The following is a 25092-nucleotide window of genomic DNA, read 5'->3' on the forward strand; positions in this document are numbered from 1 at the left end:
GGAGTTTGAGGCAAGTTTGTAAAAAAACCAAGCTAAAGAGGTTATATACGTTCTGGATACTATAGAAAGCCAAAGTCTGTTAGAAGTTTTACCATTCTCAACACACATTTTAAATGTAAATATATAAATTCAGGCAAACTTTTTAAACTATGGAGAGAAAGAACATACGATAAAATTTTGTTGTTTATTTTGGATATTATTGGAATGAATTAATATTATTTGTCCAACCTGCATATATATATATATGATATTTTGTTATCTGCCATCTGAATTTTTTAAAATTATAAGTCACTACATTGGGTGGTAAGTTTTTTTGAAGCCACTCAGCATGTATCTTCTACATAATACTGTATACGTATGTTTCCTAAAGAATTCTTAAGATAAAAGTATATATAACAACTATACTTAGTGCCTCATAAACCATATTTTCCAAAGCTAGACATGATTTTGTCAGTGAAAATGTGATTTAATCGCGTGCTGCCTTCAAATGGCATTCTCTGCTGGATGCCATGGAGATATGCAAATGAAGTTAAAGACATTGTCCTCATTCTCAGAGAATTTACAATATAATAGGGGAACAAAATGCAGATGAAAAGATATAACAACACATGCAAAGATGACATGGAAACAGGTACAAATTAATGTAACAAAAAATCAGCGCTAAGAGAAACGGAATGATGGAATGATCAGTGTAGAGTAGAACCATTCGAGTGGTCTTGATGAAGAAAATTTATTTTAAATTGATGTTTGATAAAAGCACAAATATGTATCAAGAGACAAATAGTGGAAAGGATATTCTACTCAGAAAGCATGGCAAGACCTCTGGAGAACAAAGGGTTAGAAGAAAGAGCAAGTAACTTAATATGATTGTTAAAAGATATAAAATTTGTGCCCAAATATAAAAATGTGATATATAATTTCCTTTGATTCTGTTTAGAATGAACCCTTAATCATCAAATCATATATTTTTCCATTTCATGTAGGATAAGGAGACCTGTTATCAAGGATTCTGTGGAACGTTAGGGTTTCAACCTTCACTGAAAACCAGTGGCTAAAGAATATTGAAATTCTGGTAAAGTTTGTAAAAAAACAAGAGAGAAGTTTGACCTAAGAAGAACACTTTTTAAAGTGTGTCTACAATATCTTAAAAATACAACTTCATCACTCTTGCTCTTACAGTTGGAGCATTGCAATGATCAGTTCTAAAAGCACAGACGGCAGTTTTAAAAGATTATTCCAAGAAAATTTCTGGAAATCTAATGCAAAGTATGCATATATTCTTGTCTATTATAATTTTTTATTTTACTATAGAAATTCACATTCATAGTTTAAAGATAAAATAGCACTGGAGACAGGTGAAGATTTAGTAATCTCATAAACACGATCTCACCTCCACCCTCCTTTCTAATATACTTGTAATTGTTTGGGGAGATCAGTAGTCAGAGTTTACAGCATTGTGATTATGTAAACACTGTATACCGCCAAGTATACTACAATTATGTTGGTGTTTCATAAGATTATTTTCCCTAGTTAATACCTAACTTGTTTTTGATTGGCCTGTTACGTGCCTATCTCTAATTTTCCCCAAAGATTTAAACAGACTTAGCAAAATTTTTTCCAAGTTTTCTACTACTTCAAATTGTCTATCCAGGAGATGTCAGTTCAGCTCCTCCATTCTCCTGCTGCACTGCAGACTGTCTGCTCTCTCCGTCTATACACAGCCATCATCCTAATAATTCCCTTCACGATGTCTTCCCCTCTTTTCAGGGCTCCACCTCTTCCTTTTTCCTGATCTACTCCCTCATTTTAGCTGAACATATCCTCCAATCAATTCCTAGGGGAAACAAGGCGAATGGGAGGTCACTTTTTGAAACACTGAGAATTTGAAAATATCTTTATCTTCACACTTAATTGAGTGAGAATTATTTTTTCTTTCAATTGTAAGGGTATGGCTCTATTTTCTTCATACTTCAGTTTTGTTCTTGAGGTATCTAATGTCATTCTTATTTCTGATCTTTTATTCATGACCTGTTTTACCTTCAAGAAGACTTTAGGATTTTTTTTTTCTTTATTCCTATTCTGAAAGTTTATGATGATATGCCATTATATGGATTTTCATTATATTAGGTACTTTTCATGGGAAGAAATTCAAATTTCAGCACTTTAAGATATTTTCTCTAGGGTCATTCAGAGTTTTCTATACACATTACTTCAGAAATGTTAGGAATACGTGAAGTGACTGAGGATTCCACAGTTCAGTATGAAGATTTTCACTACATACCATGTTTTCATCCTTACCTCTCACCCCTGTACTCTTAAATGCCAGGTACCCCCTGGTCCTGATTAAAACTCTCCTCTCCTGAGATATGAGAGAGGGTCTATATTTATCCTTCACAGTACTTGACACCTTCAATTGATGAATCTCTTATAGGTTCTGCATGGTGATTAATTACATCAGTAGGCCCCCACTATAATCACTTAGATGGTAACCCAACTAATTCAGTTCTCATTCCTCTATCTAATGTCCAGCTTCAAAAAATTTATTGAAATCTCCCTTATGTTATGGTCCCATCTCCAATTCTTCAAGAAATACAGCAGAAAGAAGGAAATGGCAAAAAATAGTTGGATGATCTATAATACTTATCTCGTTCTTCTTGGGGTTTAAAATTGTAGCGCTTAGATTTTTGTGTCCTTATTAGTTCTCGAGTATGAAAGCTATTCTGAATCACAGAATTATACAACTAGAAGAGGTCTTGGAAATTAATTTTACAGATGAGTTAATGGCAGAGGCAGAAAGAGAATATTAGTTTCAGGACTCTCATTAATAGCATTATGTATATTAGCATAGGATATTTCCCTAAGTAAAATGAAGAAATGCATTGGACATGATACCAAGATAATTGAGAAATGTAATTGCCTAAGAAGAATTTGAAGGAAAATGAAATTATAAACAACAAAGAACTATTAACTTTAATGTACAAAGTGTTATTTCAAACCCATTTAGCCCCAAAAAGAAATTTGTAATATAAAGTCAGCAAATAATTCAAAATAAAATAAAATGAGTACATAAATCAGGGTAAAAGCTAGGCTGATGGAATAAACAGGCCCAAAATACAGTGGCTTAAAGAACATAGTAATTAATTTCTCTCTCTTATAACAGTCATGGGTGACAAAGTCCAAGTCAGCTGAGTGGTTTTGTTTCACACTATCATTCAGGAACACCGTTTTCTCCCATCTTGTAGTTCTGCAATTCCCAAGCACATTGTCATAGGCTCACCCATGTTCTAGGGGAAAGACAGTGGAAAAAAAAACCACAGGGAAGCAGGTAGTCAGTGTTTTAAGGTCAAGATCCATAAGTGGCACATGTCCTTCTGTTTACACTGCTGATAATCTAGCCACAAAGTGAAACATAGCTGCAAGGGGGGCTGGGGAATGAGGCCTGTAGCTGAGCAGACACATGGGAAAGAGGGGAACTACGGATTCATGCTGCAGAAGAATGGAAGAAGGGATTTTGGTGGCAACTGGCTGCCTCTGACACAATGAGATACCACTTTTCAGGAATGCAATAAACAAATATCTGAAAATAATAGTATTCATTGTTAGCAAACATGAGCTGAAATGAGCACATTCATATGTTCATGGTGGAAGATTTTCTGGTGTAATCTTCCTGAAAAGCAACTTGGTGATGCTTACCAAAAACCTTAAAACTAGTCATGTCATTTGAGCCAGTAATATTAATCCTAGGAATTTAGAGAAATGGAAAAAAAATCACAAAAGACCTCAAATATTCTTATATTTAAGAATATTTAAGAATTGTTTATAACAGTGAAAGAGCTGGAAAAACATGAAGAATTTTGCTAGTTATCTTCATCTAAGGTTACTAACTCATGCTTCATCATATAAATGTTTCTGGTCAAAATGGAACAGATGCTTTTATGATTTCCACCTGCTAATCCAACTCCCCTTTTGCTTTGAAGAAAAACTCACAAAACTCACATGGAAGAGGAGGGGGGGGGAGGAGGAGAAGGACAAGAGAAAAAGAGGGAGGAGGATAAGACTTTATCTACTGATTGAAAAAGCACATCATACCTGGGGAGGAAAATTATATAAAATGGTCAAATTGAGTTATATTGTCATAAAATTACCAGACTTGAAATATAATAAAATACTTATTTTGACATCCCAGCAATAACATCAACTTACTCATAAACAGGGTAACCATATAATGTAACTTCCAACCTTTGAGAATAAAAGACAGTGTTGTTAAAAAGTATGACTGGACAATAGGCATAAATTGGGACTATCTCACAAAAGCCAGTAAAGGAGAAAAACAAAATCAGACAGGCCTTCAAGTCAACACTGAACATGAAAAATTCACTGAGCATTGCCTACAAATTACCGAAAAAAGACACTGTCACCTAATAAAAAAATTATACCTGGCTATTTTATCATCTAAGAGTAAACCATTTTGAAAAAGAAAAAACAATTAGATTAAGAACTTCATCCAAGTATGAGATGAATGAGGAAAAGGTGATGATGAATATTAATCCTATATAACCAGAGGACCAAGAGTAACATAGATATAGGGTTATGATTACAGAATCAAGTGAAAATGGTATAAACTTTGACAATATAGAAATGAGATCTCTCACAAAAATTATACAGTGAAGCAGTTGAGAATCTGGGGAAGGAATAATGCACACTGATAACCTCATCTTATGTAGCTGGGATTTAAGATATATCACTTAAAGGTAGAAAATAATATAGTAGACTCATAAGAACATGTAACAGTAAAATTAAACACTAAGAAAGATATTATAATCAATCACAATGAATGGGAAAGAGAATGGGTAAAAGAATGGGAAGGAAAAAGAAATACCTAATTTTTTTTATTACTCATCAAAGGAAATTAACAGATACTATTTAAAATAGTAGAGTATTAAGAGTATTACGTAAAGTAATAGTTAAAAATGTAATCAATAGAACACAAATGCAAACCTTCAAAACAATCAAAATAATAAAAACAAACCAAAAAACTTTAAACCCACAAAAATATTTTAAAGCATAATGTAATATTATAGAAGTATGACCCCCAAAGTACCTGTCATATCAACAAATGTCTAAACTAACCTATTAAAAGAAGAAAAATATTTTCAAATATATTTGCCTCTGGGTGTATACTTTTCACTTTGGGTGATTCCTCAATTGTGCCTTTTTAAAAGTCTTGCGAAGGCAGTATGGACATAACATTCTAGGAGCTACATCACATGACAAATGAAAGTGCTTGTGTTTGTGTGTCTTTCTGTGGATACGTAAGGCCATGCTATGTGTGGGATATGACCTATTATATAACATTGCTTTTGGGACACAATTAAATCTCACTTTAGAGTTATGTACATCTTTATGTTTGAAGGATAGGCTTAGTTGGTTTGACCTGTAAAAGGTCTGAATCCATTTAAAAATGAGCCATTTTGTATACTCTATATTTTTATCCAATTATTTCAATCAACAAACTACATATTCCAAAAGCCACTAGAATTAATTATTCATCATCAGTAAAACTTTGGCAGTAACCTCTTTTAGGAAGTGGTAACATTGATCGGGAAGCCCACTGAAATACCTGAACCCATGGTGGGCTTGCACAGTTTGCCCTTAGTATCATTACACTGATTTTCATCATGGGAATCATCTTGGCCCACCCTTCATAATATCCTTTATTAAATCTTGAAAATTAATTTTCACGGGTGACTGAGCTCAGTTAAATGGCTCTGATTTCAGGCCATTAAGGGATGTCAGCTTGTTAATGTGAAATATCAATTAAAACAAAAATTCCAAGCATTTCTTAAAGGAGTTTAGCTACATTAAGAAATCTTGGAGAGTCTCCGAGTGAATTTGCTTCAAACATTTACTTCTTTTTCATTAACAAGGTTGGGACAACATCATGGAAGTGGTTAAATTTGTTTTTACTTAACGGATCACTGATCCTTCATGGTCTTTTCAAATCCATTCCACCAATCAACTTTTCAAAAACAAGTTCTCAAAACATCTGCATACACATGCAAATTTGTAACCTCAAAGAAAAAAGGCAACAACTACAGAATTGCATACCCAAAATGAGACGTAAGACTGAGGGAATGTAGGCTGCAAACTGGAATTTGTGTCTAGGACTTGTTTCCTCCAGAGCATTCTTTGATGCTGCAATTATTTTTCCAAGAAGTTCTTATTCTGAGGAAAGAAATAAAAAATGTGTTTCGTATTAACATTTTGACCCATGTTTACCATGTAAGGAGTCGTATTTATGGTCTTCTTGGAGTAGGTATGAAATTGCTAGGTCATCAGTATGAACCATTTAACCATGTCATATATGGTATTTTCCTGTTATTCATAAAATTATAAGCACAGTAATAAAAAGTTGTCACCTACCGACTTTTAAAGCAGATTAGCACTAACTTTTTCACCTTGAAACTTACGAAGTTTTCTACCCTGGACTGATATTTTGTATTTGTGCTTTGGGAATTTTCAAATAATTATTTTTTTATCTCATTTATTTCTCACACGGCCTTGTAAGGCAGATAGAGCCAATATTATTTTCTCCATTTACCAGTGAGCAAATGAAGTCTCTCGGTGCTCAGCTGATGAAATCCAAGTCCCTGAGGCTCACCAGTCTGGGAGCTTTTCCCCAAGAGTTGTCTCTCCTAAAGCTCACAAACCCACAACAATCTATTTAGAAAGTTCACACATAGTACAAGTTTGAAACAATTCTTAGGTTTCTTGGGAAAAAGTAGAAGAGAAGAAAAGCAAAATAAAGTATTGTTTCTGTTAAAAGCAGCAAGTTATTTTACAAGCAAAATAAGTTTATTCAGGGATAGAAGAGAATTGCAATTCTCTGTAGCAAAAACTATAGCCAAGCCCAGCAAACAAAGGAGGGTAACGTTACTTTATAGAGGAGAGGAAAAGGTTGGGAGGAGGTGTTTTGAATGAAAGTCCATCAGAGGAAAGTGAGAGTTCAGGCTAATGATGGTTTCCCAGTGGCTGAGTTGCCATGTTCCCACCGGTTGCACTTGTTGCTAGGCAAGCAGAAAATCTTCCTTCCTCTGCTGGGGTAGTAAAGTAAGTCATCTTCTTCCTGTTGGAGACGCAAGGTATGTCTCCTCCTTCTTGGGGTCTGCAGATGGCAATGAGTGGTAGTGCGTGAGAGCTTCCCCTTCTGGATTCCCAACTCCATTTTATTTTATTTATTTATTTTTTAATTATTTCTTTTTTATATAAATTTTTTTAAAATTTATTTTTCTTTATTTATCCGTATATTTTTTAACATCTTTATTGGAGTATAATTGCTTTACAGTGGTGTGTTAGTTTCTGCTTTACAACAAAGTGAATCAGTTATACATATACATATATCCCCATATCTCCTCCCTCTTGCGTCTCCCTCCCACCCTCCCTATCCCACCCCTCTAGGTGGTCACAAAGCACCGAGCTGATCTCCCTGTGCTATGCGGCTGCTTCCCACTAGCTATCCACCCTACGTTTGGTAGTGTATATATGTCCATGCCACTCTCTCACTTCGTCCCAGCTTAACCTTACCACTCCCTGTGTCCTCAAGTCCATTCTCTACGTCTGCGTCTTTATTCGTTTCATTTCTTTTTATGGCTGAGTAATATTCCATTGTATATATGTGCCACATCTTCTTTATCCATTCCTCTGTTGATGGACACTTGATTTTTGGCCACGTTGGGTCTTCGTTGCTGTACACGGGCTTTCTCTAGTTGCAGCGAGCGGGGAATACTCTTCCTTGTGGTGCGTGGGTTTCTCATTGGAATGGCTTCTCTTGTTGCGGAGCACGGGCTCTGGGCGCCCGTGCGCCACTAGTTGTGGCACCGGGGCTTAGCTGCTCCGCGGCATGTGGGATCTTCCCGGACCAGGGCTCGAACGCCGCGTTGGGTCTTCGTTGCTGTACACGGGCTTTCTCTAGTTGCAGAGAGCGGGGAATACTCTTCCTTGTGGTGCGTGGGTTTCTCATTGGAGTGGCTTCTCTTGTTGCGGAGCACGGGCTCTGGGCGCCAGTGCGCCACTAGTTGTGGCACCGGGGCTTAGTTGCTCCGCGGCATGTGGGATCTTCCCGGACCAGGGCTCGAACCCGTGTCCCCTACATTGGCAGGCGGATTCTTAACCACTGCACCACCAGGGAAGTCCGCCACCCCCGCACCTCCAACTCCATTTTAAATGAGGTTTCCTTTATTCAGTTTCACATTCCCAATCAAGGAAGACATTCAGCACTGAAGAGCCTTTGAAACAGACTCTCACAAACCGAACTGTTTGTACCCTGGCCATAAATGGCATCCAGGCTAATTATTGCTAACAACCCTCAGAGGGAAAATTGTTACAGATTCCCTGAGGACTGAAGCATTCTTCGGCTCTTCACTTTGTGCAGAAGGTTAAAAGAAAGATCTAACCAGCAACAAAGTTGTATCTAAGCACAGAATATGTAAGTGCTTGCTGAAGTTTTCTTACAGATGTTTGAATATATATGTTATAACAGGTACATGAATTGCACTTTCTACCTACTAAAGATTTGTTATAAATTTGCTCATTTTCAGTTCCAATTCCAATTGCAATTTCATAATGGGGAAGTAAGATTTTTATGTCAAATAATTACATATCAGTAATAATCTTGTATTTCTTTGCTTTTACTTCCTATATTGACTCCCTATAAGAAATGGCTTCAAGTTTATCAAACTCTTTAAATCTGGATAACAGGTTACATATTAACTTAAAGATTTATATCAAATGCTAGTTGAGGGAAAATTTTTAAATTTAGGGAAGCCTTTCCTATGCCTAAAGATGAGACTGCTTTTGACCAGACCTTCTTTGTTTTGGGTTGAGTCACTTGAATGGCCTCATTGAGTTACGTAAATGTAATGTTACCTGCATCCTTTGTCCTCCAGGAAGTTGTAACTAGACTATTTATTTGTTTGTTTACTTAGTGGTTTAGCAAAAGCCACCTCAGTAGAGCTGATTACTAAGGAGAGGTAGATGAATTTGTGTGAACAGGATTCAGCTTCCTGGGAAAGGAGAAAAAAACAAAAAGGAAGTTCCAACCTCCACTGTTGCTACTTCTCCAAGTTCAGAGTTGAGCAGTCTTGTTGGTATGGAGTAGACCAGAGTGGCACAGAATAAGGCCCAGGTGTAGGATAGATGAAATAATCAAGTAAAATAAAATTTCCCTGAGAAAAGCAGGATTCTGGGCCAAAGACTAGAGTTCCACAAAATGTCCAAAGATTTTTGTCAAGGAAAACACCTTCTGGATGATACTGGAAGCTCCACTGGGCATAGTCAGTCTAGCATGTTTCTGGGCACTGGGGAGCAAGGACTGACTGTGGGAATGTGAAAGAGCTGTAATGCTGGAGCTCAATGTGACAACTGTGGCCTGAATAAGATCTGGATCTGCAAGGACCATCCAACAGCAGTGGACCAACATCTGTTCAAACCCATCTTTGACAATGACCACTCCATGGCCAGGAGAAGTAAAAGCAAGAGAAAACTGATCTGTCCTCTTTTTTTCTTTTCACAGTGTTTGGAAGCAGACCGACTCTGACTGACTGAGAAAGGCCTTGGAATTCTTAGATAATTCAAGAGTTGAGGGATTTTCAAGAGAAATTCACAGGCCAATATTAGTTACTAACATTTAAATTTAAAAATTTTCTATCAGCACTGTTGTCTACGGATCACCTTCCTAGAAATTTTTAGTATAATAGACTCTTGTTTTTTTCTGATTTGTTTGAACTTACTAATAGTAATTTAAAAGTCTATGACATGAAATAATTTGTACTCTTGCTACGGCATTTGACTTGTACCCATTGCCAAGAGCAGCGAGTATAAGTTAGTCACTTAGGTGTTGAGCACACTTAGCAGGCCATCCAGCATCTAGATGTATTTAACTGAGACTCATACATATTTTATGGAGAAAATTTAATGTTATAGCTGTTTTGTGAGTATAAAATCTCCTAAAATTTTTTAAAAATAAATAAAAATAAGAATTTTCACATAAAATTCTCTTGGGGAAGAAAGAAAGTTCTCCAGAGGAAAAAAACAAAAACCATCTGAGGATCTTGCAACCCTGGGCTCAAATTCTGATTGTAAATTTCAGGTGGAGCTGAATACCAACTGCCTGTTAGATGTGATATGTACCCTCTAGTTCACCACACCCCCATATCATTACTGACTGAGCCAAAGTGATACTTGCCATTTTCTTCACACGCTGTGATTTTTATCATGACACAAGTCCTGGATTTTGTACCCACCCTATTTATTCACAATACTTATCTGGCACTGGAGTTCATGAGCTCTGTCCTAGACTCTGTCTTCTGGATGGTAGTTGTAACCTCAATTCCTTGGTATATTTCTACTTCTTATCAGCAGAATGTCCTGCTGAATGAAGCCCACCTGATTTCTTCTCCACTCTACTACTCTACTCTCTTCTACTCTGTTCACAATTGTTGCAACTTGTTAACTAAAAAGTGGTCCAGGGATTTTGAATGTTCCCTCCAAAATCCTGCAGAAACTAAAGCCAAACAACACAAAGCAATTATTAGAGAAGCCCAGGTTGTAGGAAAGAGAGCTGTAAGTTTTCCCCCCCTATTAAATACTGACTCTTACTTCCTTTTCTTGGCTGTGCTCTGAAAATGGGGGAGGACCTGAGAAACACCAATACTGCTAGTTGAAAATTTAACTTTTAACATATTATTCTGATGAAAAGTAAAAATTTCCTCTTTTTTTTTTTGGTATGCGGGCCTCCCTCTGCTGTGGCCTCTCCCGTTGCGGAGCACAGGCTCCGGACGCGCAGGCCCAGCGACCATGGCTCACGGGCCCAGCCGCTCCGCGGCATGTGGGATCTTCCCAGACCGGGGCGCGAACCCGGTTCCCCTGCATCGGCAGGCGGACGCGCAACCACTGCGCCACCAGGGAAGCCCAAAATTTCCTCTTTTTTAAGAGGTTTTGATTTCAGATTGGAGGAAGCTAAGGAGGCATGAGAAATAAACAGAATGTGAGATCCCTGAATAGATATTGGAACAGAGAAAGGATACTGATGAAAAAAATGAGGAAATTTGAATAAGACTTTTAGTTTAGTTAACATTGTCGTACTGATGTTACTTTCCTGGTTTGGATCATTGTACTGTGGTTACGTAAGATGTTACCATTAGGGGAAGCTGGGCAAAAGTTACATAGGAACTCCATACTATTTTTGTGACTTTGTCTAAAATTATTTCAAAGTAAATGTTTTATCAATTTAAAAAAGATTTTATATTTTTCTTTTGATGCATCTGTTAAAAATATATATCTATGGTCTCAAAAAGAGTGAATATGTCAAATACTAAGCTCTAAACAGCACTGCAATATTTAGAAAAAGACACCTGTACATTTGTGTAGAAAACCTTCCGTGACTGCATATACATTCCCATGGCTATATACACACACTTTGCTAACAGTTGTTAGATTACCCATGGCCTGACTGTCTGCCTGGATTTCCAAGTAGCCCTATGGCCTTACCACATGTTGAATGGTTATATTACTCCATTTTAGTCTTTTATTATTAACTTTGTCTGGACCAGGTCCAGAGATAGTCACTGGTTCTTGAACACTATGTATTCTGTGTTCTACTGTAAGTCTTGCAGTGGGTCAGTTGCCCAAGCACTTCTCTTACCCTGATAGGGGGATCTAGCTGAGTCCGGCTGGTTTCATATATATGATACTCTAAGGGCTACTACCTTCTCCCTTAGATTCTCCACACCATTGTGAGTCAAATCTTTTTGTCACCAACATTGGTACTTGCTACCGCTATGTCTTCATTCACTCATTAAGTATTTATGGAGCATCTATTATGTGTAATGCACTGGGCTAAGCACTGAGAATAGGGAAAGAAACACGTTGGACATTGATCTTATCCTTATGGAACACATACACATACTTGGTGTGTGTACTTAATGACTGAATAGTTGGCTGTTTTTTCTTCCTTCCTCCCTTCTTTCCTTCCTCTTCCTTCCTTTTTTTCTTTCATTTCAGGTCTTGAATGATAACTTCTCTCTGGCTCCTAGAAGTATTTTTAAAAATTTATTTCAGCTCACCAATTTATTGTATAAAAGAATCCTGATTATATATGATTAGCTCAACTCTGCTATATTACCGTCTATAACTTTTGTTTTCAAAAAATATCGCATGATCAACAAGTTTCATTGTATACAGTTTGCCATTCAGTCTAAAATTTGTATATTTGTGAGTGTGGATATAAACATGCAAAGACTTGGAGGCCTTGAGGCTTGCTCTTTTCAACAGCCTGCTTCCACGGCAACAGAATCTATTAGAAGCAACCTTGTCACCACAACTTTAGGTCCAAATAATTTCACAGAAAAGATAAAAAGGTATGTGGCAACTCTATCTTGCTCCATCTTTTACATAAAGTAATTTCTCAGAAATATGATCAGCACTTGAGACAACAGTGATTAAAAATTAAAAGTCCCCGAGAGAGAGAAAAAGACTATCCATAACAAGGATTTTGAAAGCTTAATGAAAGGTAGAAGAAAACATGATAGGACTGCAGTCTTTAAACTTTTCTGCACAGTGAACAATTGATCCAAAGTTTAAAATGTGAAGATTTAGATCATCATTGGGAGACTAAAATGTTCATCCTTAAGAGTTTGTACTTAGAGGCCCATGAAGAGAAAAAAAATTTTATCCATTAAGGTTGAAGAAATCCTAAATTTATAGTGTCATTTATTACCTGGGTCAGAAAATTAAATATGAGTGCAAATATTTCATTATGTTCTTTGAACTTTGAATGTCAGACCACTTTCTCCAAAACAATAAAGGCAGAGGTGCCCTAGTAGGACACAGAATTGTCAGCCCAACATTTCTGTTCTTGGTTCACTGGCTTTCCACATCTCGGTGCTCTAAAACACTCTGTGTTGATTTTGCTGAACTCAGTAGGTCATAGAGTCTTCTCATAAGGTTAAGGCCATAGAATTAATTCCTGTGTATATTAAGTTTTGTGGTCACAGACAGCACCAAAATTTCCACTAGTCACAAGAAAGACTGGGCCAGCCAGCAAGACTAAAAACTTCATCTTCAAAACTGTTTACTGAAGCCATCATAATGATTAAATATAAATAAGTACAATACATATTACCCATTTGTATTTAGCTTTATTTTATTAGGGGATGTGGCTCAGGTTGTGATTGTTTGGTCAATATATCCTCTTCAGAGATAAGGATAGAGTGATTTCTGTAAAGAGCAATAGACATAGGCTGGTCACTGGATATTCAATTTAAAAAATTTACTAATAATTTAAATAAATGTAACATGAATATATATGCAATCAACATCCAATATTGTCTGATGTCCACAGCAATTACATAAAGTGAAAGATTTTTATTCACTTTATACAGACTTTAGGACTCTGTATTATTATTTTGTGAATTTCAAAATACATAGACAAATTTTAAAGAGTTTAAATAAAGCCTATAATAAACAAATATTTATTTAACATTTATTGTGTACTAGGCACAAAGACTTGGGGAAGATGCAAAGACAAAAAAGAAAGCTGATCTCATCTTTTACTGTCTATCTGGGGAGATGCCCTTGTAACACAAAAATAAGGAGGTGAATAAGGAAGGATGAATAGGGAAGTGCAGAGTATAGAGTGAATTGGTAGATAGATTTAGGATTTAAAGTTAGAGTATTACGACTTAAATTTACAACATTAGAATCAAAGTTTTGGTGCTTTTAAATTCTGCCCCAGCAGCCTACTTCATGGTAAAGAGTCTCTAGTGGCAAAAAAAAAAAAAAAAAAAAAACTACTTACATTCTTGTAAGTATTTTTTTAATAAATGTCTTCTTCCACCAGAATGCAAGCTCCAAGAGCACAGAGACTGTCTACATCTAACTTAGCATAATCACTGGCAGGCAGTAAACCTGCCATAAATAATTGTGGACTGGTTGAAGAGAGCAAGCCAAGTGCAAAAGCTACTTTTTTGTTAAATTTCTTTTAATTTTTAAGCCTAGAATTTTTAGGAATTTCATTTTGATATATTATACTTGCAAAATGTTGCAAAAATACTACAGAGAATTCCCATATACCTTCCACCCATATCCCATAAATATTATCTTATATAACCACAGCACTATCATCAAAATCAAGAAATTAACATTAGAATCAACCTTAACATTAGGTAATACTATTATCTAATTTACAGACCTTATTCAAATTTAGCCAATTTACCCACTGATGTCCTTTTTCTGGTTCAGGATCTAATCTACCATGACATGATGCATTTAGTTGGCATGTCACTTTACTCTCCCGTAATCTGAAGCAGTTACTCAGCCTTTCTTTGTCTTTCGTGAACTTGACACCTTTAAGAATGCTAGCCAGTTATTTCTTAGAATGTTTGCTCAATTGGAATTCATCTAATGTTTCCTCATGATTAAATTCAGATTATTCATTGTTGGTAAGAATACCACAGTAGTGATGTTGTGTCCTTCTCAATGCATCATATCAGGAGGTACATGGCATCAATTTGTCCCATCATAGGTGATATTAACTTTGATCACATGATGAAGGTGTAAAACAGCTGACAGAGAACAGTATTTTGTTACAGCAGCCGAAACAGACTAAAATAAAAGAGATCCATGGCACACACAAAATACATTAAGACACTTTGTAAAAAAATCAGGTATGAAACAAAAAGAAGAAAAAACATTCTTTTTCTAATCAGTTGATAAATTTACAACAATATAGGGCTCTTCAGAGTTTCTGTTTTATCTTGTGTCACTTTTGGTAAGTTGTATTTTTCAAAGAATTTATCAATTTCATCTAAGATGGTAGAAATAGTGGCATAAAGTTGTTCATATATTCTCTTATTATCCTTTTAATGTCTATTAAGATCTATAGTGAAAGTCCCTCTTTAGTCCTGATATACATATAATTTATGTCCCCTCTCTCTATTTCTTGATCCCTCTAGCTAGGAGCTTATCAATTGTGCTGATATTTCAAAACAACTAACTTAACTTTGTTAAATTTTTCAATTGTCTCCCTACTTTCCACTGATGTTATACCTTTCTTCTTTTCTCATTAAAACATTTGAAAGCTATAAATTTCTCTCTAAGCACTGCTTTAGCTACACTGTACAATTTTTATAATTTTGTGCTTTCATTATTAGTTTAAAATGTTTTCTAAACTGACTAGTGAGTTCTTCTTTTACCCATAGCTATCTATCAGAAAAACTAGTAATAACAAGTGTTGGTGAGTATGTGGAGAAAAGGGAACACATGTGCACTTGTTGGTGGGAATGTAAATTCATGAAGCCACTATGGAAAACAGTATGGAGGTTCCTTAAAAAAATTAAAATTGAACTACCATATGATCCAGCAATTCTACTTCTGGGTTCTTATCCAAGGAAAAAGAAAATACTAACTTAAAAAGATATGTGCACCCCCATCTTCACTGCAGCATTATTTGTAATAGTCAAGACATGGAAGCAATCTAAATGCCCATCAATGATGAATGAATTTAAAAATTGTGTCATATGTATACAATAGGATATTATTCAGCCATTAAAAAAAAGGAAATCCTGCCATATAGATCTATCTATCTATCTATCTATCTAGATACAGAGAACAGATTGGTGGTTGCTAGAGGCAGGGCAGGGGGCTGGGGGTGTGGAAAATTAGTCAATGGGGTTTTTTTCATTTAAACATTATAAAAATAAAGGATATTAAAAATTTTGTCATCAAATAAAAAATAATAAAGCAAGCAAGAAAATTACACTTCTTTCATGCTATGAAAAGTTGCCAAAAGCTTGTCTCTCCAATAAAGGAAACTTGGAATTGATGTAATGGATAAAAGGAGCTTATGAAACATATACAGGCATTCTTGATAAAATAAAAATAAAAGCTTAAAAGATATTGCTTTTGGTAAGGTAAAAAAGTGTTGTTGTTTTTTTTTAATTCTGCTTTAGAAGACAGATGTTTTGCTCTTCTTGACTAGCAGATGCAAATACAGCTTAACTGTTTTCCAACAGGAAAAAAAACATGTTCAGTATTTCTTTTATTTTTTTTTCCTCTGTTATTTTAACTTTTGTTTTTTTACTGGAGTATAGGTGCTTTACAATACTGTGTTAGTTTCTACTGTACAGCAAAGCGAATCAGCAATATGTATACATATATCCCCTCTTTTTTGGATTTCCTTCCCATTTAGGTCACCACAGAGCATGGAGTAGAGTTCCCTGTGCTCTACAGTAGGTTCTTATTAGTTATCTATTTTATACATAGTATCAATAGTGTATATATGTCAAAGACAAACAATAGCATAAAAAGGATAAGTCATTGTCTTGCTATTCCTTTTGTGGTTCCCAGTTCACACGTGGGCACATAGTTCACAGTGTAAATTGATATATTGATCTTTCAAATGATTACTTAAGAACCATCCATTTAAACTTGAACCATTCAAATTTTTTCCTTCTCATTCAACAACAACAACAAAAGGTAATAAAAATCTTTCTGTGATACCAGACTTTTCCTAGTGAAAATATATGGTTTGCCATAACCAAAATAATTTCCTTTTGAAATCCAGGGTGTTTATGACTCCCACCAGTAGACACCGCTAAGTAATCCCTGTGAGTCATATGTGGCTGTGCAATCCTAGTCATGCTGTTAAGATAGCTGTCTCCTTGATGAGCATCAATGGCTTTGTGCAAATTTCTGAACAAATGTAAAGCTTACCCAGTGTCAAAGAGGGTAGTACCAATTTAAGAAAGGTGAGAATTTAGCAAGTCCCTTGAGACTGTCCAGAAAATACCTGAGAGATTTTTCAGAGTGTAACAAAATAGAATGGAATTTCCCAGAGATGGTTGACTTAAGGAAAACCTCTTGGTCTCTTTTAGAAATTTGTCATTTGAGTAAAACTAAGATGCATGATTACTTTATTCCTAAGTACCGATTAGGACCTCAAATAGTGCCTGGTGTCCATAAGCAAAAGTAATGACAAACAAGCTATAAAAATAATCTCAACCTTTAGATAAATTGTTGATCTTGATGTTTCTCTCTGTTGTGTTAAAAAAAAATAGAAGTAGGTTATTTACTTCCAAATGTTGAGGGATTCTCTAAATATCCGATACTTCCACTACATATAGAAGTCTGGTCAGACAGTTTTCTTTCAGTGTCTTAAAGATATTGTTCCACTGTTTTCTGGACATTACTGTTTTTGATATTAAGTCATTTGTATTCTTGTTCTCCTGTATGTAATGTGTCTTTTTTTCCTCTGGTAATATTTTCTTTTTACCTTTATTTTTCATCAAGATGTGCCTAGGGTGGTTTTCTGTGTTTTTCTGCAGTAAGATTCTCAAATCAAACATCAAGATCTTTTGAGCTATTATTTGTCATATATTTTCCACTCTAACCATATGTTAAAGTTTTTGTATTGCCCCACAGAAATTGAGGCCCCATTCCTTTTCTTAAAAATCTTTATTTCTTCTGTTCTTCAGATTGAATAATTTCTGTTGATCTATCTTCAAGTTTACTGATGATTTCTTTGTCACCTTCAGTCTTTTGTTAAGCTTCCAGTATTTTTAAATTTCAGACATTTCCAGAATGGCCATCATCAAAAAATCTATAAACAATAAATGCTGGAAAGGGTGTGGAGAAAATGGAACCCTCTTGCACTGTTGGTGGGAATGTAAATTGATACAGCCACTATGGAGAACAAAATGGAGGTTCCTTAAAAAGCTAAAAATAGAATTACCATATGACCCAGAAATCCCACTACTGGGCATATACCCTGAGAAAACTATAAATCAAAAAGAGTCATGTACCACAATGTTCACTGCAGCTCTATTTACAATAGCCAGGACATGGAAGCAACCTAAGTGTCCACCGACAGATGAATGGATAAAGAAGATGTGGCACATATATACAATGGAATATTACTCAGCCGACCACCCAGAGGGGTGGGAGGGAGATGCAAGAGGGAGGAGACATGGGGATATATGTATATGTATAGCTGATTCACTTTGTTATAAAGCAGAAACTAACACACCATTGTAAAACAATTATACTCCAATAAAGATGTTAAAACAATTTTTCAGACATTTCACATTTCAGTTCTATAATTTTCTAATGGTCCTTTTTCATAGTTTCTATTTCTTGGCTGAGATGTCCTACTTGTTAGCTCTTTAAGGTCACATTTTCCTTTATGTCCTTAAACATAGTTATAATAGTTGTTTTAAAATCCTTGTCTGATAATTCTAGCATTTGTGTCATCTAAGAGTCTTTATTGATGACCTGTCCTCTTGAGTAAGGATTGCAATTTTCCGTTTCTTCATTTGTCTGGTTATTTGGAATTGTATTGCGTGAATGATATTTTGTAAATATATATTTTATCTTGTGAGTGATATATTGTAAAGGTTCTGGATTTTCTTATATTCTTCCAAAAGTATTGTGGGTTTTGTTGTTGTTGTCTCAGCAGACAGTTTATTTGACTGAACTCGAAATCCAAACTCTGTATCCCTGTAGAGTGAAGCAACTGAAAGCCTATTCAATTATTTTAGCCTTAGTTACTCCATACATGTGCAATTCAGGGGTCAGCAAGAGATAGTGGCAGATTTTATACTCAGAATTTGGGGTATCCTGTGTTGATTTTCTCATTTCCTATGTTTTCTCCCTGTATTAGTTTCCTAGAGCTGCCATAACAAAGTATTACAAACTGGGTGGCTTAAAACAAGAATTTATTCTCTTACAATTCTGGAGGCTACAAGTCTAAAATCAAGGTACTGGCAAGGTTGGCTTCTTCTGGAGGCTCTGAGGAAGGATCTGGTCTAGGCCTCTCTCATAGGATCGAGTGGTTGCCAGCAACAGTTGGCATTGCTTGGTTTGTTGCTGCATATTCCAGTCTCTGCCTCCATCTTTACAAAGTCAGTTCTCCCTCTGTGTATGTCTGTGTCAAAATTTCCCTCTTCAATAAAGACACTGTCATTGGATTCGGATCCACTGTAATTCGATATGATCTTACCTTAATTATATCTGCAAAGTGTCTATTTCCAAGTAAGGTCATACTCACAGATTCTGGGTGGAAATGAATTTTGAGGGAAACACTATTCAACCCAGTACATTCCCTTACTTCCCAGTTGCTGTGGCGGTCTCAAACTCTATCCCCTAAGGCTTCAAGCCATTAAGACTACAGATGTCTATCCAAGTTTTAGGTGCTCCTTATGTCACTAAGTGGGCCTGCACTCAGGCAAAAAGCCACACACACAAAAAGAAACTCATAAGGGCTATTCCCTTCTTCCCCAAATCATGTCCCCTCCAGATTTTGCCTGCTTTTGATCTTATAAGAATTACTCCATCACAACTAGAGTAGACTCACCTGTTTTTCTAACAAGTTTAATAGAAAAAAATTAAGAATTAACATTTTGCTTCATGTTAAATAACGTGGATGGATTATGCTATATTTTTAAACCATTACTTAACTCTAATATGTTAAATATTTCTACCTCATCACTTTGAAGTTGTTTTTTCCCATCAGAAAGCATGCACGGTATCCGATGAATAAAATATTAATAATAATAACATATTTATTACTGAATGTTACAATTACTCTTCTAAATGCCTTATATGTATTATTTCAGTAAATCTTCACATCAACATACAAGTTAGGCAGTAGTTTTACAGAAGAGAATTCACTTTAGAAACGAGGAAACTGAGGCCCAGGAGATTAAGTAGCATGTACCTGTTACACAGGGAGTATATGGTGAATTGTAAGAGCCCAGGCATATAACCATTGTGCAGTACTGCCTCCTAAAAACACAAATTGTTGTCTCTGACACTAGCTTGGATCATTATTCACCACAAAAAATTTGTTATTTATAAGGCTGCATTTGTCTAATTTTCCCTAATTTCTAATGTGTTGTGTGAAGTAAATAGGAAGTAAATAGTAAATAAATATTGTAAATATATGATTTTATTAAATGGAATAGCTTAATTTCAGAATCAGAGTTTATTTCATATTTTTCATTTTTCTAGTTTATATGATTGATATATCAGAAATTCTTTGAGCACTAAAGCAAGCTCCAGAATTCTCAAGCTTGTACATTCTCTTTTTAAATTTATCTACAGGGCAAGAAGTATAAGAAAATTAGATTCAATGCGATTAATGCATACTCTGCAAATACTGCATTATATTTTGTTATAACCTTAACTTTTATCATTGAGAAAAAAATCCCTTTCTCTTTCTCTCCTCTCTCTCCACTCTCTCTCTCTCTCTCTCTCCCTCCCTCCCTCTTTCTCTGTCTCAGCTATTTGCTCTTATCATAAACATGACAAGCTGTAAGACATGAACAAGTGTGTACTTAAGCAAAATAGTTATTTCCTTAACTTGACTCAGCAAGGCACCCTAGAGATTAATACTGTTACTGATTTCACAGGTCTCTTGTGCATGTGAATTTCCATGAGATTCTATTCAACTGGTGTAACTAAGAAGAAAGAACAATGTTCCTCTATACAAGGTGGGTTTTGCATTGTCCCACACATAGCCTGCTGATGGCCGTGGGATGGCAAAGTCATCTTCATTAGACGGAATTTAATAGTGAATCAAAGTTCTTGTGGAGAATAGACTGATCTAAACTTTAGCCTCCCTTGGGTCCTGCTGAAAGATTAGAGGGAAAGAGTAGGGCCTTAGTAAGTTGAATGTATCAGATTGTTTTTCACTAATAGTTCTCTTGTAAAACTCTGAAAACCACCCAGTTTAACCCTTAAAAAAGGAGAAAGAAAAAGGAGTAGGATATGGGGAGGGAAAAAACTCAGATAGTATACTACGGGCATTGATTTCGTTGATTTTTAAGATGTGCTGTTATCCCCTGTAGCAAGTTCCACAGGTTGGATTATGTACACATGACCAAAGTTTGTCTATTAGAAGTAAACCAGTTTTCATGCTACATTTAATAGTCTAAGCCAGAGGCAACGATGCTATAACTTTAATAAGAGTTTATAAAATTTAATTGCCTTTAAGTTTTGTTCTATGTTTGGAGATTCTGAGACTCAATCTAAGGGTGTAGTTTTTTGAGAAAATCTTTTCAAAAATATTCTGCATCCAGGAAGAGTTAATGGTGGAAGAAAAAGGAGGAGCAGAGCACAGGTAAACTGTATCAACCAGCACCTGTACAGCAGGATCAGACATAGTTAACAAGAAAAAAGGAAGGAGAAACAAATGTGTTAGGTGATCTTTAGTCTAAAGAAATCTCTGTTGGGCAACTGGGCGTTTTGCTCCTTGCCTTTTATTTCCAACTTCCTTTCAAAGAATTCGTTAAGTGAAAAGAGAGATGATGGCAGCTCAGTATATCAAAGCTCAGTTATCAGTTGGCTTATTCTAGTATCTTTAGTCTTTTGTGGATGCCTTATGATGTGTTGTGTGGTAACACTGGAAAGTCAATCTTATACCAGTGATTGCCACATAAATGTTAAGGAGTCTGAAAAAAAATCACAAAATAGAAATTGTTGCTCTCTCAGGTATAAAGTGGCACTGATAAGAATTAATGTATCCAAAAAGATTTGGGTAGGTTTCTTTTTCCTTTTTGTTGGGGGGACGGGGTGTGTGCAGAAGGACTGACTTATGTTTTCGTAGGGTGAGAAGGAATGCCTAAGAGAAAGAAAGAGGCATAATGGAGACTGTTTCATCATCAACTTTTTTAGAATTGGCTGTCAGCATGCTGTCCCGATTCATGACAAAACTAAATAAAAAGCTTACTGCCATGACAAAGAAATCTGCTCTCTGTAATATTTTTATCCTTAAAAATTCACAGGAACTCTTAAAAATTAAACCTCACTTTAAAATCAAAGTACACCTTTTGGGGGACAAATGTACTTTTGCTAAATCTATAACAGGAAGACTTTTAAAACCCTTGAAAGATAGTGTACTGCTCAGCAGGAGACACCCTCAGAGGGATAAGTGAAGAAAATGGAATGAAGGAAGGTACAATTTTCAGAGCTGTGCGTAGGAGTAAAGGAACCAGTAAGAGATGGTGGGTCAGCCAGGGACTGGCAAGAGAAGGAACCCATCACCACTGGAAAGCTACTGGGCAAGTGGAAGAAGCAGTGTTTCCAGACCAAGTGAGAGCTCAGCCACATGAGAGGGGCACGGCCACAGAGCCAAAGCCAGAGAGAGGGAAGAAATACCCTGACCTCTTGCTCCTCCTGTCCACTTATCTCCTGCTGTGCCTCCAGAAGCCAAACCCCTCCAGAAGCCCAAATGAACTTAGTGCCGCTGTCTTCAAGGATCAGAACCTCCCCTTTCACCAGCCCAGGGCACAGACCAGAGCAGAGAGAGGAAGGAAATTGATAGTGTGGTTTGCAGATGCATGACCAATGGAGATATTGAAAGAGAAATCACTTTTTATCAAAAGCCAGGAGAGCCTGAATCACAGTCCTTAATGCATGAGGAGTCAATTTTCTGTGACTAAGACTACGTTCCTGACTATAGCCTCAGTAATGATCTCTTAGCTGTGATGGATCGCAGGTTGAATACAATCCTTTTTCAGGAAAAATATTTTTAAAAGGACATGTACAAGAGAAAAGAAAAAAGATATATGAGATTTTCTTGATGGACAACTTTGTCCATAAAAATGACAGGTGTAATCTGTTTTATTCTGGTTAACCATACTAATTCTTATTTTTATTTTGGTATAACTGTATGAGTTCATGTCTTTATTTTGTTATAGCTGTATGAGGTAGCATGACATATTTTCTTCAAAATCACTTTCATCTACTCCTCAGAATGTTTTAACACTGGGTAGCATTGCATATTGATTTTAGTCTGCAAATCTTCTCAAAGAGGGAAGAATACTGCAATGAAGCCAGTGTTTAGATGAAATGATCCCTCAGGAGATAGAAAATACATCATTCATCATAACACTTTATAGCTGAAAGGGACTTTAAAGATCAAGTCTAAACCTTTTATTTTGCAAGTGAGGACAAAATATAGAGATAACTGTAGTTTTCCTATTGCAATACAGTGCTGGGTTTTAGGGCTTAAGATCAGAATCCAGGTTTCCTGGCTCCTTATCTGATTTTCCCATCTTCCCATGGTATAGTTCTCATTTATATTCTTATTATATAGTCGGACCAATTTTATTTCAAGGAAATAATAAATTCCTTCCTAAAATTACAGTACAGAAGTGCACTGAGAAGATGTACCTGTCACCTTAATGTTTCTCAGCCAAGATGTGAAGATACCATGCAGAGTAGAAACAATGTCCCTGTGGATTGTCAGAAGCTCTTAGAACTGCCTGTACTCATCTCTCTGTGAATCTTGGATCTATCATAAGCCCATTGGCCAACTGTGCATTCAAAGGCTCAAGCTCCCTTGGCCTCAAGTTTTCTCCACCAAACCTAGTTCATTATTTTGCAAGACCTATAAATGAAAGAATTTTACCTTGTGTTTTAACTCCATGAAAAAAAATTGTCAGGGCTCACAAGGAGTTTCCTAGATATAAATCAATTCATTTGACTTTTGGTTCTGTCTTATCCTTTCACTTTGACACTCCTATTACTTAATCTGATCATTTGCTATTCTATTTCCTCTTTAATGTCTGCGATTTTTATCTATGTTGTCTTGCTTTATTATACTTCCCTGCGGTAAGCAATGACATACAAATAGAGGACCCAACCTTTCAGGCAGGTGTATGTTTGCTGTGTGCTTACAGATAGGTCACCAAAAGTCCATGCAAAATAGGGCACTTCACATGGCAGCAGAATTTCATCTGGAGTAGCAGGTGTGTTGTAGAAGGGAACTGTAAAAGCCTCAGTTTGAACAATGGCTGTTGATGTTTGTCTATGCTGTATTCTTTCAGTTCACCTAATGGGTCATGTTATTGACATCTGAACTCTACAGAAATGGTCATGGAAACCTCTGTGTCTCATGTTCCACTAGTATGGCATTGATCTTCTTAGGACAAGAAGATCACCAAGTGTTCTGCCTCCATTCCTCTCAAAATAAAAATTTGCAAATTTCGGCAATAAAATAGTTATTCAAGGAACATAGGAATATAAATTATTAGGCCTCTGGCAATAAAAGCTTAAAAAAGTTTTAGTCTTCTACTATGATATTATAAAAGTAAAATAAATTAATGTGTATTAAAGCAGGCGGTATTTGGAATATGTTTTTTAAAAAGAAATCTCCTCAATCAGAATAGTATTACATTTAAAAAAATACCCATTGTAAAGATTTTAAGGGGTGAAATAGACTTACATCTTTCTAGAATATCTTAAGTTCTTGCTTTTTATAAAGTGGGTTGGCAAATCTGTGGTTCTCAAATATTTGTTTGTGGACTAGGGCCAATCTGTGGCAAAGATTTAACCAGTCTATACTGAAAAGAGAAAATAATAGTAAGGGAAAAGGAGAGAGACTAAGATTTCTAAAATGCCGAGCTTTCTTTCCAACTTTCCTCTAGGATTTTGCCAATCTTTTCTTGGGGAGTTAAATGATTATGGTGATAAATGGTGGCTGATTTTTTAATGTCCTTACTTAACAGAAGGTAATTGACAAACCCATGTCAGTATTCTCTCTCACTTCTTTTTTTTAATTTAAAATTGTTTACTGATCTGTGAAATGTACACACCTAGGAAGGTTCTTATAAGCCCTAAGATGCCAAAGCTGACTCTACTGAAGAGCCAATCAAATGTAGCTGAACTATTCTATTTCTGATTTATCACAACTGTTGCTGTCAATTCCAAATGCAGACAACTTGAAGATATGGATCCCTACCAATGGAAGGTGAATTGGAAATTTTAATCTTGTTAAAACTTCCTCATACCTAGTTGGATTTTCCTTATTGTTCTCACTACCTTTGCTAACTGTCTCCTTACTCTCCAACATGACCTCTCAGCTGTCTTTTCTATCAAATATTAACACTGGAATTTTCCAAATGATTCCAAATCATTACACACTGCTTATATTTATTTTATTCAACAGACCAATCCTTAAAAACTGTTCTCTCCAAACCTCTTGCACTGGAGAACTGAAAGCTCTAGCAGAAGTTAACAACTCAGGGAAGCAGG

General features: G+C 35.9%; 1 long non-coding RNA gene across 1 annotated transcript in view; it reads right to left on the reverse strand.

The window, feature by feature from the left end:
- The window catches only part of LOC114486551 (uncharacterized), a 187247-nt gene that overhangs the window by 6751 nt on the left and 155404 nt on the right, over nt 1-25092 (reverse strand). The window contains exon 4 of the long non-coding RNA XR_003680472.2: nt 6109-6225. This is a non-coding gene — a long non-coding RNA (uncharacterized lncRNA). The remainder of the gene's footprint in view (nt 1-6108; nt 6226-25092) is intronic.

The sequence above is a fragment of the Physeter macrocephalus genome, chromosome 7 (assembly GCF_002837175.3).
Source record: "Physeter macrocephalus isolate SW-GA chromosome 7, ASM283717v5, whole genome shotgun sequence".
In the NCBI taxonomy this organism is placed as follows: domain Eukaryota; kingdom Metazoa; phylum Chordata; class Mammalia; order Artiodactyla; family Physeteridae; genus Physeter; species Physeter macrocephalus.